The 14,288-nt window shown below is 43.2% G+C and overlaps 1 protein-coding gene and 1 non-coding gene across 4 annotated transcripts in view; both read left to right on the top strand.

Annotated features, from left to right (window-relative positions):
• Positions 1 to 596: 596 nt before the first annotated feature.
• The window catches only part of HOPX (HOP homeobox), a 29,558-nt gene continuing 15,866 nt past the window's right edge, over positions 597 to 14,288 (top strand). The window contains exons 1-2 of one of the 3 annotated variants that reach the window (XM_036020941.1): positions 693 to 1,060; positions 9,705 to 9,707. The gene's annotated coding sequence lies outside the window, so the exon portion shown is untranslated. Of the gene's footprint in view, positions 1,061 to 4,663; positions 4,749 to 9,704; positions 9,708 to 14,288 lie in introns of those variants that run through there. The other 2 variants (XM_028506863.2, XM_036020937.1) reach the window with 2 other exon arrangements.
• Positions 7,291 to 7,422, top strand: LOC114493695. The gene has a single exon (XR_003684304.1). It is a non-coding gene; the product is annotated as a small nucleolar RNA SNORA51 (small nucleolar RNA).

Here is a 14,288-nt window from a genome sequence, read left to right as displayed (position 1 = left end):
TCTTTCTCCAGTGAAGTGAAAACTATAAGACGTGTGTATCTGGGTGGCACTTACCAGTCTGTGCTATGTACCAGCAAATGCATGCAAGTAGATACTCCTATAAATGATCTCACCAAACCCTGTCTCCCTTCCTTTATCCTCGCGAAATCACTTCCACTTAATGCATTTAGCATTCCACATTTGAGTATTACCTGCTGTATCTAGCTATAAACTACAGATAAACATTGACTAATCGCGTCTCCACTCCCACACACATACCCTCACACTTAGGAACATTTCCACTGTGGTCACACGAGCCACTGAACACTCTCTCACACTTGGAGAGCATCTTTCCACAGGCTTGCTTACACACTGGCTTTTTATTTGTGCTCTCAACTCTGAGATAGGAATTTTATTAACAAAGGAAAGGGAGGGGACATCGGGAGGGAAGTACAGATGCAGGGGGAAAGAAGTGACAATTGTTTTTTAAAGGGACCTAAAATTGTACCATCCTAGCCCAAACCTCCCTTATAACTCTTCTTTGTTTGTACATTCTGTGCCTGAAAACAAAAAAACTTTTCATTGATTGGGCAATTGTCCAGGCTTGTAGCCTGGCACCCAGCCCCCAGAACTGTGAAATCAGCCTCACCAAGCCTATGCTTTGAAATGAGAAAACATCTAACTGGAAGCCCAGTCAAAATAAGGGACTTGGCACAAGGCTCCAGGATCCTGTGTGTGTCTTCCTTTTCTCAGCTGCATCTTTTTCATCCAGTCTTGGTGAAGAGTCTTACTTGGCTAAGAAGGAGATCAGGAACAAGAAGGCAGTGCCGAGAAAGTTCCATGAGAGTCACATTAAGTCACCACCTGAATAGCAAACCTGAATAACCAGGAGAGATGTAACCTCGGCATACTTTCAGTTGTTTTCTTCCTGCCCACGCTGCAGGCTTTTCAGGTCCTTGCTTGAGCGTCAACTCACGGGCATAAATATCGTGCTGTCAACAGCCTGGGTCAGGCAGCCCAGCTATTTAAGCAGGCTGGCATCCGAGAACTCAGCTTCCAAAGCAGCCTGTGCCACTTCCACGTAAGTAGATTTCAGGGGCTTTGCCTTTAATGCAGAGGAAGTGAACTTTGTCTAGAAGCGACTGCAATGCTATAGTTATGATATTTGCTATTCTGTTGGGAAAAGGTGGAGGTAAAAGGGAGAATGAAAGTTAAGAGCTGGTCTGAAGCAGGGAGCCAGGGAATGCTGCTGGACGTAAGATGTCAGATCCATATAAGTGTTGGGGTGGATTTGGAGCAAACCCACAGAGGGGAGGTGAATTTGAGGGAGAGGTTATCTATGTTGGCCTTTTGGTCGGTAGGTAGGGTGTTTTCTCACTCTCTCCTATCTCTGAAAGACTCTTTGAAACCAGCGCTGGTAGGACTGTGCCAGATTGCATATGAATTTGTCATTTAGAAGCCAATATTGCTGTTCTACATCTCAGTCTAAAATCAGCATAATGTCATTTCAAAGTATTTTTTGTGTTCAGTGTAGCAGGGAAGGGAAGGTATTTCTGGACTGAGTACAGGTGGATCGACTATTAATTTGCATTGCTATTTATTTTTATTTTTGGTTCTCATTATACTTACCAGTTTTGAAAATGAAAATATTGATCTTGACTAAGGTGAGAAGAAATCCCACGCTCTGGGGTTTTGAAGAAATGTAGGTTTGCTATATTTGAGCACAATGGTATCCAGATAAAGTGATAAGTAAAGTAGAATAAGAATTATTGAATAAAAAGGGATAACATACCACATAGCTTAGGTGAGACGGTCTTAAAGAGAAGAGGAATGCAAAACATTTTCATGAAGTAGCACTTCACTCGGCAGGGTCTGAAGTGTATTTAGTCAAGAAGGGTCAGAGAATGAAGTAAAGATACTGGGGAGGAGGAAAGGCGGGAGAAGCGGGAGTAGATAGCAGAGGATTTATAATTAGACAGCATATTCACAAAATGCATATATGAATATAATTAGGAATAAAGCATGGCATTAGTTCCACAGTGTCTCCCTTGGGCCAAGAACCCTGGGATGAAGAGTAGGAATCTGGTGAAAGCCAAGAGGCCTTCCCAGGCAGTTTCCTCACCCCTTTGACCCAACACACACCTTGATGTTCATTTTCTGGATCACCAGAAGACCAGCTCCTAAATGAAGACCTCTGGCTGCAGCCAGTGCATTATTTATTTTTTTAACTAAGCTGAAGCTGAGGACTAGGAGCCTACAGAGAAGTTGTGGGAAGTTGAGACCCTTAACACGGCAGGCACTTCTCAGCTGCCGGACTGAAGCTCAATCGTAAGGTCATTAAGGTCTGATTTCAATCAAGCAAATAATAATTAAGGGGCTTCTCTGAGCAGAGATAAGTTGGGGACCAGGAAGAAGAGGAAAAGAAGTGAAAGGTGGCTCCTGTTCTCAAAGCTCTTGACATCTAAAGTACAAGGACAAAACTAATAAGAGGCCAGGGAAAAAAACAGTACATACTGTATGATTCCACTGATATAAAATGATAGAAATAGAAAATGCAAACTAATTGATAGGAAGAGAAACTGGATCAGTGATTACCTGGGAAAGGAGGGCAGGGAGAAGAGGTTGGGAGGATTGCCAAGGGTCATGGAAAACTTGGCAATGGTAGGTATGTTCACTATCGTGATTGTGATAACCACTTCGTATGAGTGACAATTTATCAGATTGCACACTATAAAGATTACAATATTATATGCTAAGTATGCCCCAACAAACAATACTTGAACAATATATATTTTTTAAAATAACGAAAAGCATCTCTAAAAATCAGCTTATGCAAAATACTGAAAAAAAAAGTATGTCTCCCTGACTGTGGTAGCTCAGTGGGTTGGTCATTTTCCCACAAAGTGAAAAGTCACCAGTTCAATTCCTGGTCAGGGCACATGCCTGGGTTGTGGGACAGGTCCCCGGTTGGGGGTGTGCAAGAGGCAATGAATCAATGTTTCTCTCACACGTCGATGTTTCTCTTCCTCTCTTCCTCCCTTCCTCCCTCCCCCTCTCTCTAAAAGAAATTAAATAAAATCTTTTTAAAAATTATTATATCTGGAAAAAAATAGTTCAGTAGATAAAGCAGAGGAGCAGACTGTCAGGATTGTGGACTTCTGTAGAACTGGGAGGGTCCCCAAGATCCTCTAACTCAGTGTCAAACCTGGGACTGGGCCCTACCCTGACCAATTCAATCAGAACCCCTGGGTGTGTAGCCTGACGCTGTTTTCTGAAACTCCTCAAGTGATTCTGATGTGAAATCCAAACCCCTCACTTCACATGTGAGGACGATGAGGCCCAGAGAGAGGGTGGGGTCTGCCCTGGCCACTGGACCATGAACCCTGGGGTATAGGGATGACAGCAATAGGACTTTGAGAAGGAGGGACCCGAGAGGCCATGGCCCCTGGGTCCTCAAAACCACGCTTCCAGCCCTTGCTAGGACAGGGCGTGCGGCGTGCTTCAAGCATTCTTGGAACGCAGGCATGCTCTGGGGCGGCCAGCGGAAGCATTACTCAGAGTCTCAACGGTGCATTATTTCAGGACTGTGCTAACATGTGAGAAGGGATGGTGAGAAGGGATGTTTCAAAACTAATAGCTTCCTTTTGTTCTCTGCATAATATCTAGCATGAGCCGGAGGATTATAATTATTAAAAAGAATCATGGCAGACGCACCAGACACTCTGCCCTGGCGGACGGCCAGGTTGTTCTTTCAGAAATTGGCCTGAGTTGTCAGCACCAGGGCGAGTCTATCTGGCACCCCAGGGTCTTTTCAAAGTGATTTCCCGGGCAACATCGGGCAAAAGCTCGAGTGGGTGAAGTCTGTCTCTGTGGCTTCTGCGCTTCTCGCCCGTCCCTTACCTGGGCACCTGTTTTGATGCCAGGGTACCCACGGCTGGCTCGGCTGGCCAGGTTGTAGGTAGTTTCCTGTCTGTCCTCCAATGTAGACGTGCCTGATTCCAGGGTCTCATCTCTTCAAGGCTTTGCTTACCCATTTCTGAAAGCTAATTAAAGTTTTGATGTTAATAGACAATAATTGTTTAATGAGTTATGTCTCTCCTTGGCATATTAAATAGGTTCCAGCAAGATAATGTATCTGGGAGTTCTTTGAAATGTGATATAATTACTCTCCATAACAATCAGGAAAATGAAAGTTTCAGGCAAAATTTATAATCTCTACTGGTCAGAATTCCAAGCAACTTGCTGGGGCAAAATATACCAAGATTGAGGGTTTTCAGTAGAATTCCTCTAATCACATCCTATAGAGAATTCCCTGTGGACTGTGGGCCCTGAGAGGTTTCTTTTTTGTTAAATGTATTCGTCCTCATCAGAGATGGCTGTTGTTTATCTCTCTGAAAAAATGGAGAGCTACCGTAAGGCCATTAAAATGTCAAGAAATTCTGCTCACAGAGCTTTATAAATTTTCCCTGGTTCCTTCTCTGGAGCAGAAGGCTGTTCCTGGCAGAACAGGGTGCCCTGCCTTAGTGACAAGGAACCCCGCTTCCTGCAGTTCCTGTGACTTTGGGCCCTTGACGGCCCTTTTTTCCATTGGAGAGCCGAGATTGCGCAGTGGCAGCTGCATATGGCACCTCCTGCCTCCGAAGAGGGGTGTGGCCAGGTGTGTAATTACCCTCCCTCTGGGCAGAGTCTCAGACGGCTGGGAGCCCAGGGCAGCTGGGCAGAGGGCACATCTTTGCTGGTGAGAACAGCAACAAGGAGGGGAGGGGAAGGTAAGCACCATCCTGAGCCCCAGGGGACCAGGAGACAGGAGATTCAAGCTCTGGGGGAAAGGATTAGCCTGTTGGCATGGGGTGGAGCCAACGCTGGTTTCCTGCTGCTGTTTGGATTTGTCATTCCAGTGCTATTGACTCTGAACACACCATCGGATTTGGGGCTTGGGGTTTGGGGTTTTGGAGTACACGAGCAAGCAGGTACAGGTCAGGCTGTCCTTTTTATTTGCTGGGAAAGGGCCTTCGTGGATTCTGTCATTGAACACCCTTCCTCAGAACTCCAGTGTAGATTAAGTCCTGGCAGAAGAAATCCTGGCCTGGGGAGCAGAGTACCAGCCCGGCCTGGGGAGCAGAGTATGGGGCTGATGATCAGGAACCTGGGTTTTATTTTCAGCTGTAATGGAATTTTAATATAGGAAGTATCCCAGAAGTTTCCTTGCCCCAGTGGGTTATTAATAGCACCCCCGTTTATTCTCAAAAATACTTGGCCTGAGCAATGAACTATATGGTGTCCTATGAATACAATTCACAAAGGTACAAGAAAGTAAAGTGACCTTGCCTTAAATTTTAGGATTAGTTGGTGGCTGAGCTGACTATGAACTTGAGCCTGCCCGGGCCTCGTTCTGGCCTCTCTGCCAAGTCACTCTCTCCCACCGTGACTCTGTTTCCCTATGGGAAGCACTGCATCTGTCCTGCCCAGACAGAGAGCTGTATATTTATACTGGCTTGCCAAAAAGAAGTTCGGTATGAATGCTGGGGGTTCGAGGAATTGTTCGTCACGAGGCAAGTGACACCGCTTCAGGTTCCAGTGTTAGCTGACAGTCATGTTTGCAGAGCAATAGCCGCTCTTTTGAAAGCAGAGAAGTTAATTTTTACCCATCCTCAAATAATTTCCTGTAATCTGCTTCAGTCATTCTGATAAACTGTGACCAAACATGAAACCCCTGCCAGATCTTTCAGAACTGCTTTTATGTGAAAAACAAAAAACAAAACCAAAAGCAACCTAGGGCAGACATCCATCAGTTCTAATCTCAGGGTGCAGACTGGGCAGGGACGAATGGCAGGCAGAAAGTTCCAGCTATTAGATCTAGACGGATTATGATGGGAGTTTCCTAGAATTCTTCAGGACATGACAGATCTGCTTAGATAGTTCAGTCTTTGTTGATGTGTTTTCGTTTCCTTCCTGTGTGGTTTCTCCCTAAGGAAATTTACATGAAGGATCTTCCCTAGCTCTTACATCTCCTCACTGCTTTCCAACATCTAGTCTACTGGTGCCCGGTGGTGAAATTTGTTTTAGAAAAAGACTTTCATTCAGTAACTTACACCTGGAAGTGTTTATCACTTTATTATGTAATCCTCATGCTCTCCCTGGGGAGTAGAATAGCACGGCTGAGAGATGGACAGAGCTGGGGTTTGCCACGCAGGAGTGAAGAAAGCAGCAGATCATCTCCTGCTTCTATTAGCATTGTACCTGATCCAGGCTCTTCAATTTAAAAGAAAGGAGAGTCCTTGAAAGTAGCTCAAAAGGGTTCCTCGATGACTAAGTAACAACAAAAATCCAATCTATAAGGAGCAGCAAGAGGACCTGGTGTTATTTCACCTGGAGGAGAGAAGGCTAGAAAGCCATTTGACGATGGTGTGGAGGAGCGTGCAGAGTGGTCATGGAGGTCAGTCGCCAGCCGTTCGCTTTGCACTTTGCAAAACAAGAAAGGCCTAAGGTTTGCTGTATGCTGCAGCGCGAAGGCTGTTAAGCGAGCCATGAGGTATTCCCGCACCATGCAAAAAACACACTGGAAAGACTTACATAGGCTAGCACTGAAAGATGGGGCAGTCCAACAGTTTTTTTGTTTTTTAAGTCTTTTGGCTCATGTTGAATTAGTTAACATATTCCTTAATTTCCCTTACACAAGGCCTTGCTTAAGTTTTACATCTCGATCTATTTCATCAGCTCTCCTCTCTCCCTCTTGCTCTTTCAACTCAACACCATATTTTTAAAATGTACCTATATGGCTGGTCATATTTCAAGTGTTTCTAATGCAATATTTCTAACTGGTTTTTAAATAATCTGCTATTTATATACACTCTTTGCTTACCTAATCCTCTCCTGTTGGACATTTCTGCTGCCTCCAATTCCCATAAATGATTCTGTAATGAATATCCTCATCTATATACTCAACCGCCCTTCAGATCTGGTTGGTGGGAGACAGGGGCAGGGGAAGGGGTGGGCTAGATGGGCCACGTTTTCTCTAAGTGATATGGAATATTGAATTGTCCACAAGAAATGGAGACACAGATATCACGAGTTGTAGTCTAGTATTTGGAACGTCTGGAAGTTTTGCTGAGTTCTTTGGTACTTTACTAGGACTTTAATAGTGACTGAAATGATTTTCTGGAACTTAAAGAGTGTGGTCTTAGTGATCTCCCCTTCTCGATGCCATTTTCTTACATTTGGCCTAGTCCATTTTAGAGGCATTTCATTTTTCCATATTTGTCATTGATTACCCTGGCAAAGCAAATAAAATGTATTAAGAAATCTTATTAAGGCCTCCTGGTGCTTACCACAGGCTGTGTTCCTACACTGCCTGTACAGGAAGAGGAGGCAGAGTAAACCCACCCCATATACACCTCAGCCCAGGCCCTTTGCCTGGTCTGTATTGTGAATGGGGGGACATGGAAAAAAAAAGAAATCTTATTAGTTATAAGGTTGAGTGAGGTTTCTAAAATGTGTTTACCTCTTTCAATGATTATAAAACCTGATGTCATTCGGTTGCCCAACATTATATTCTGAGTCACCGGGAAATCTGGTTTAGAACCTTAATAATGGTACTTTGTGTTTACGTAGTGTTTATAATTTAAGGTGTTACTCATTAACATAATCTACCTTAGTGAACCCTGCAGCAACCCTGTGAGACAGGTGGGGTTAGGGTTAAAGCTTCAATTGTAGATGAAGAAATGGAGGTTCCAAGCAATTAGGTGAGTTGTCCAAAGCCACGTGGAGATCGGGGTGATATTGCCGGAAGCAGAGTGCAGGTCTTCTGAGGCTCCATCCCGCCTCCTGCTGCAGCACTGTGTCTGATGCTCAGAGGGACAGTCTCCTACTGTGGGTTCAGAGTCTTCCCAGGAGCTGGACTTGCTGGTGGGGCCGTCCGTTTCAATGATTTTGTGAAGTTAATGAGTGGGCGAGAGCGGCACGGCCTGCTTGCCTCATTAGTTTGAACACCTGTTCCTGGAAACAATCAATTAGACCCATGTAACTGACTCACATGGCAACAAGCAACACGGATGGCTGGACTTTGGCATAATCGCGGGCTCTATAAAGCACCGGGTGCACATCATTTTATCCATTACCTAATTGCAATCATAAAATAAGAACGGTCATTAGACCATAAAAAATAATAATTGATTCAAGTATATTTGTGTAAAGAGATAACTTCATGTTTCCCAAAGAGTCTTTTTCATACGTTTCACAACATACAAGCAGCCTGAGGAAGTCATGCCTGCCTGCGCTGGGCAGGTTGCAACGGCCTCAGAGAGGGCAGCCTGCACACCTGTGGATGGCGCACAGGGGACACCATGCAGGCCTCTGACTGCTGCTCCTTCCGAAATAATTAGGGCTCGGGCAAAAGTCTGGTAGAACCCAGCATACATTTTTTAAAAGAAATCAGGAAGACATATCCCCAGACTTAAAATGAAAGCCCTATTCACAATCAGGCACTGGGAGTGAGAACATTTTTAGAAAGAAACTCTCTTTCTTAACATTCTGAAGTGACTGAACAGCCACAGAGCATTTCAACAGTTCTATCTACTTGATTTCCAGTGAACTCCGTGTGCTGTGTCTGTATGAGATTTTTTAAATACCAGACTGATTTCTATCACCAGCACTGAAGTTTTTCGGCATTCCTCCTCTTCTCTGCAACAAACACGTACAACTCCCTACTCCACAGTCTGTTGATCTAATTAATCTGATTAGTGCTTTCTTAAACAAAATATAATTAGGAAGCTAAATGAGTTACCAAAAATTAATAATATACTCTAAGACAGAAAAAGAACATATATTACCTGTCACTTTGACTTATGTATGCCATTTTTTTCCCCACAAACTCTTTAGAAACTTGATCTTTTTGTTGTTTGCTTCTAAGCTTAGTAGTGCTAGTTTCTTTTCATTTAATGGCTTCCTTTTGAAAATAGTGAAATTTCCACCCACTCCCATAGCAGAAGTCTATTTGTCAAATTTGTTGGTGTATTAGGGCATCAGACATTTTCAAATAGGAGATCTGATCATATAATCTACTAAACAAGTCTCAGCTCTCCTGTATTATCTGGTCTGAAAAGCCCTGAGCACATGGCTGTGCCCCATGGAAATCTCTAGTACAAGCAGTTTGTGTTCCTTTGTTTGTATTTGGTCATAGGACTGAACCGTGTTTGAGAGGTAATGGATGTTTGCACTTACTAGGCATTAGCACAGCCTTACGAGCAATACCCAGAGCAGGTGGAGGTCCAAGCATGATTTATGCCACCAGACAAATTTCTGCCCTACCTATTCCAACAGCAATAAAAATGGAAGGTCAGGAAATTTGAGGCCATCCTAAATTCTCCTTAACTTGAACCAGGCAGAGTTGTCACAACATGCTTTCTTAAGAGTAAAAACCAACCTCCCATCTGTTACTATGATTCTATTCTCTAAGATCCTAACAGACCTGCATCTTGCTCATTTGTAACATTATAGACGCCTAAATTCAACAGGAACATTTTTACTATTCTACACCCAAGTGAGAATTTTACCATTTTACATAAAATAAGGGGACCAGATGTCCAGGTTTGCCTGGGACACTTCTGATGTATGCCTGCTGTGTTGGTGTAAGTACTCATAGCACCCCCTTTACACTCCAGTGTTCCCGGTTGGATGAAAAACTATATGTTTATATTCATTTAACAGATAGGCTGAATATTAAAAAGCACGTAGGTTCAGAATGTTTCATGGGCTCTCCAGTCGTCCCTTGAAGTAGAAACTAGGCACAGAGTGTTTGGCAAATCAAGAATAAGCCTGCTTCCCTTTCTCAGGTCAGGGGCATCACTCAACTGTTGATGAGGAATAGCACAATCAATTAAAACCCAGGCTGTGGGGGGCTCTGCCCACAAAGCACCCCCGGCCGTAACGGATGACAATGAGTCTACCAAGACATGATCCACTTGGGGAAAGAAGGCTTTCTCAGAGGAGAAAGGCCTCAGGCACCTCTTTCCCTGCATATTTATTGAGTTCAGCTCACAGAGATACATAGTATGCACATAAAGCTCATTAATTGATGTCCAAAAAGCTACAGTCATGAAAAACTGACATCATCTACAATAATAATTGATGAAACACAGGGATTATCTCTGATCGGGGTCAGTGAGACATGCTGACCCGGGAAGGTTGTTGAGACATTATCATGAAGCAGGGAGTTTCACTCCCCATGCTTTGAGCTCTAATGTCTAGTTCATATCAACAGGGCAGAGCAAGCCTCAAAGGAAACAATGTACATTCTTTCTCAGGCCGGATTTGCCCCTGGGAGCTGTCTGTTCCACTACAAGGCCACAGCTGCCTCTGGCATTGTTTTCAGGCTGAGTCAGGTGCGGGGAGCAAAGCAGCCAAAAACATTAGGAGACTTCTTACAGACAGAATGACGATTTAGGCTTTGAGGACAAAGCCAAGGGGCGAGGGTCTTTCTGCCCCTTCTCTATAGTTCCCTAAATCATTCCCTGATGGCCCTTTTTGTGGCTGTGCCTGGCTTAGGTTGTCCCTCCTTTGAGGGATCTTACCAGTCATTGGCTAACCAGCCATCTTTCGGGGCCAAGAAGGGTGAAGTGAGAGAGGCAGGGGTGCAGGAGGAGAGATTCTGTCTCCTCAGTGGTTCATGGCCCCAAGGCCTCTTCACTCAGCCCTAGCCACAGGACCCTTTTGTCCATCAATGAGGCTACAGTCCCTGAAACCAGGAAGGATGGCTCCCAACACCAGGCCATTTTAATTGTCAGAACTGTAGAGGAGATATGATCTCAGATGTCATCTGGCCCAACATCTTTACTTTTCTGGATGAAGAAATAACGTAACACTTTTGGAATGTGTATATCATTTTAGTTTTCTAAGTTGTTTCCTGAGTATAATCTCACTGGACCCTAACTACAGCAAATAGGCAAGGAAGGACGTTCTTGGCCACATTTTACAGAGAACTATCTTCAAATAAGCTTTAAAACCTCAGCCGTGGTTGTGTGACTAGTAAGTAGAGGAGTTAAAACTGAAATCCAGGTCTGACTCCTTGCCTAGTGCTCTTTCTGTTACTCCATGCCACTTTAAGACTTTCATTTAGTAATGGGGACTTAAAATATATCCCCTACATACAATCTATCCATTAAAGATGTACAAACATTCCCTTTGAATTAATCCTGTATATTAAAAAATAAAAACCTGCCCTGGCTGGCATAGCTCAGTGGATTGAGCGCAGGCTGGGAACCATAGTGTCCCAGGTTCGATTCCCAGCCAGGGCACATGCCTGGGTTGCAGGCCATGGCCCCCAGCAACCGCACATTGATGTTTCTCTCTCTCTGTCTCTATCTCTATCTCCCTCCCTTCCCTCCCTAAAATAAATAAATAAATAAATAAATAAATAAATAAAATCTTAAAAAAAATACATCCATTCACATTAAAAAAAATTAAAAAAAAATAAAAACCTTATTTCTGCTTCTTTCCTTCCCTACCTACAAAGAGCTCTGGCCAACACAACTAAACTGTTCTTGCCTGACAGTGCTGCTTGGTGGCTGGCTCAGGAAGTGCAAGGCATAAAATCGATCACCTTCCTTGTCCCTTGGGTAGAAGGATGAGGAAGAGAGGAGCATGCAAAGAAACCTCTGACTTTCTCTTTATTGTGTATTAATTGTGTCTCAAACAACCTAATTCTCACATTAATACTTTGCAACATTCCTCTCCTTCCTCTTTCCCCTCTTTATTTTAGCTATGATACAAACACAGCTCTAATTATTATGCCTTCATAAGATAAAGACAATCCATAGTTTTGCAGTGAAAATAAGAAGTTCAGTCTACATCCATTCCATAGGGATTCAATGCACACACAACCATGTGTCAGAGACTATTCTAAGATCATTAAAAGGTCCCTGAAAACTTCTTCAATATCTGCACCAAAACCCCATTTTTCTAAGCCAAATTTTTGTTAAACTTTTTCTTACACATTTGCTTTCAAAATGAAATGAATTTTTATTAAATTTTACTAGGATATTTGAATGGGATTATTTTCTACTTTTTTCTTCAATAACAAACATGTAGCATTTTTAGTTACATTCCCTTTGGTGGTTTAGCCTGGGATTCTACCTACAATGTATAATGTTCTTTCTAGAGAAAACATTTTTTGAATTCCAACAATCATGGCACAGACAGACCTTTGGAAAAGCAACCTTTAAAACAGGGAGATCTCTTATGAGGAGATCATGGAAATGAGATGGCCCACTTTTATCTGCCCATTTATTTCTAAGAAGGTAGACTAAACACTCCATTTATATTACAGCCCACACAGAGAAGGCTAAGGTTTTATTGTCATCTTTCCTTATTTCCTTTTGTTTCCACATACAAAACTTTGGATTAGAACATAATCCAAAAATTATTTGCTTTGGGCTATCAATAAAAAGAGGTCAGTGTATATACAAAGAATTTTATGTCTGGGATTAATTGTTAATTCACTGCTGGAAGTCATTCACAGGCACTCTCCCCTCCAATGGCTTTTGTAACATCTTGCTACTTTCTGTAAATGGATGTAGAAAGTCTGGACCTCTGGGAGACTTGTTCCAACTACAGTTTTAGGGAGCTCCTTAATCCATTCAACCAGACTGTATGCATGTAGGGATTAAGTAGTGGAACGAGTTATGAAGATCCATCTGGTCTGGTTGAAGCCCACCTTTCTATTCCATTCTGTTGGATGCTGTATCTTTTTCTCATTTGGATACTATATTATTCATAAAATGGCATCTTTCAGTTGTGTCTGTACCGATTAAAGAAGAGCACGTAGGAAAAGAAAACCAGCCTGGCTGGTGGTGCTGGTGATATTCCCTGAAATCACTGGCTGGGTCAGAGCTGCCTCTGGTCACCAACCACGAGAAACATGCCATGGGGAGGGAGACGCTGCTCCCAGACGAGCCCCACCCCACAGGGGAGTCAGAGCAGACACAGGGCAGACAGCACATTAGTCTTGTGGCAGGTGGCACCACATTGTTTTATGGTCCCCCTGTCCACAACTACCCCTCAAGGCACTTCTGTCTACAGAGCTACTCAATACAAGGAAGAAATGTAGTGTAGTGGTTAACAACGTGGGCTTGCTGGACTTGAAACTTCGCTCTGCTACCCACTAGATTTACATTTGGGCAAAGTTATACACCTCTCCTTGAGAAAGTTATATATATAAGTGTTCATCTATATCAGTTTCCATATGTGTAAAATGGAGACATTGTGAGTGCCTATTCCTCAGATAATTAAATGAGTTCATGCATTTAAGACATTTTGGGTTGTGCCTGGTGCGTCATAATCACTCAGTAAATACTTTCCTGCTATCGTGATAAGAGGGGTGAGGTTTCTGTATGCAGTTCAGAAACACGGATCTGCTCTGTGCTGTTGGGGGCAGTGAGGACCAAAGATGTTAGAAGGCTGGAAAGGTGTTTTGTCCAGTGTTACATTTTGGATGTGGACATGGCCAGTCTTGGCTGCTGGAAACACAAAGCAGTGTCTTCCTAACTTACGACCTAAATCAAGTTGTGCCAGATAGCATCGGTTGAGTTCAGTTTAACAGGCATTTAATGCATGCCTATTAAGTGCCAGACACCTCTAATGAGTGCTGGCGAGATATAAATGTAGAAGAGATGGCTTATCCCCCACAGGAGAGCGTATAATTTAGTGGGGAAGGCAGGCCCATGAACAAATTATTTCAAAATTTCAATTTGGTCATTATTCTCATAGGCCAACACAGCCTAGAAAAAAATCTATTCATCAACTCATAGATTATTAATGTTTCCTCATTAATAGGCAAAAGGATAGATTAGAGATTGGTGTGCAGGAATGAGCAAAGAAACCATTATTTTAGTGAAAATGCCAATAACTAAGTTAAATTAACCCACAATGTAGAAGTGCTAATGAGGAAATGTGCTTAAGATTGACCCCACCCCCTACCCCCAACCTCATTAGTCTTGGGAACTTCTACCCAGACAGACATCTTTTGGTGAAGCAATATATACAGCATTTGATGTCTTTAAAAAGGTTCTGATTTCAATCATTGTGCTTTACCATTCCAGAAAACTTTTAAAAAAAGGACTGTAACCCAGAAAGAGGGAAACTTACAAGCTGTTCTGACCATTTTGCCACTCGGGGGACGCCCCCCTGAACGCCTGGCTCACCCTAGTTTAAAGAACAATGATATCTTCCGTCAGCAGGCACTTCACGGTTTAGAGATGCTGTCCCTACAATAATATATGAACTTAACAACCAATCTGTGAGTTGGGCAAAGGTGT

Source organism: Phyllostomus discolor, chromosome 1, assembly GCF_004126475.2.
Source record: "Phyllostomus discolor isolate MPI-MPIP mPhyDis1 chromosome 1, mPhyDis1.pri.v3, whole genome shotgun sequence".
NCBI classification, from domain to species: domain Eukaryota; kingdom Metazoa; phylum Chordata; class Mammalia; order Chiroptera; family Phyllostomidae; genus Phyllostomus; species Phyllostomus discolor.
This window is presented reverse-complemented; position numbering and strand designations above follow the sequence as displayed.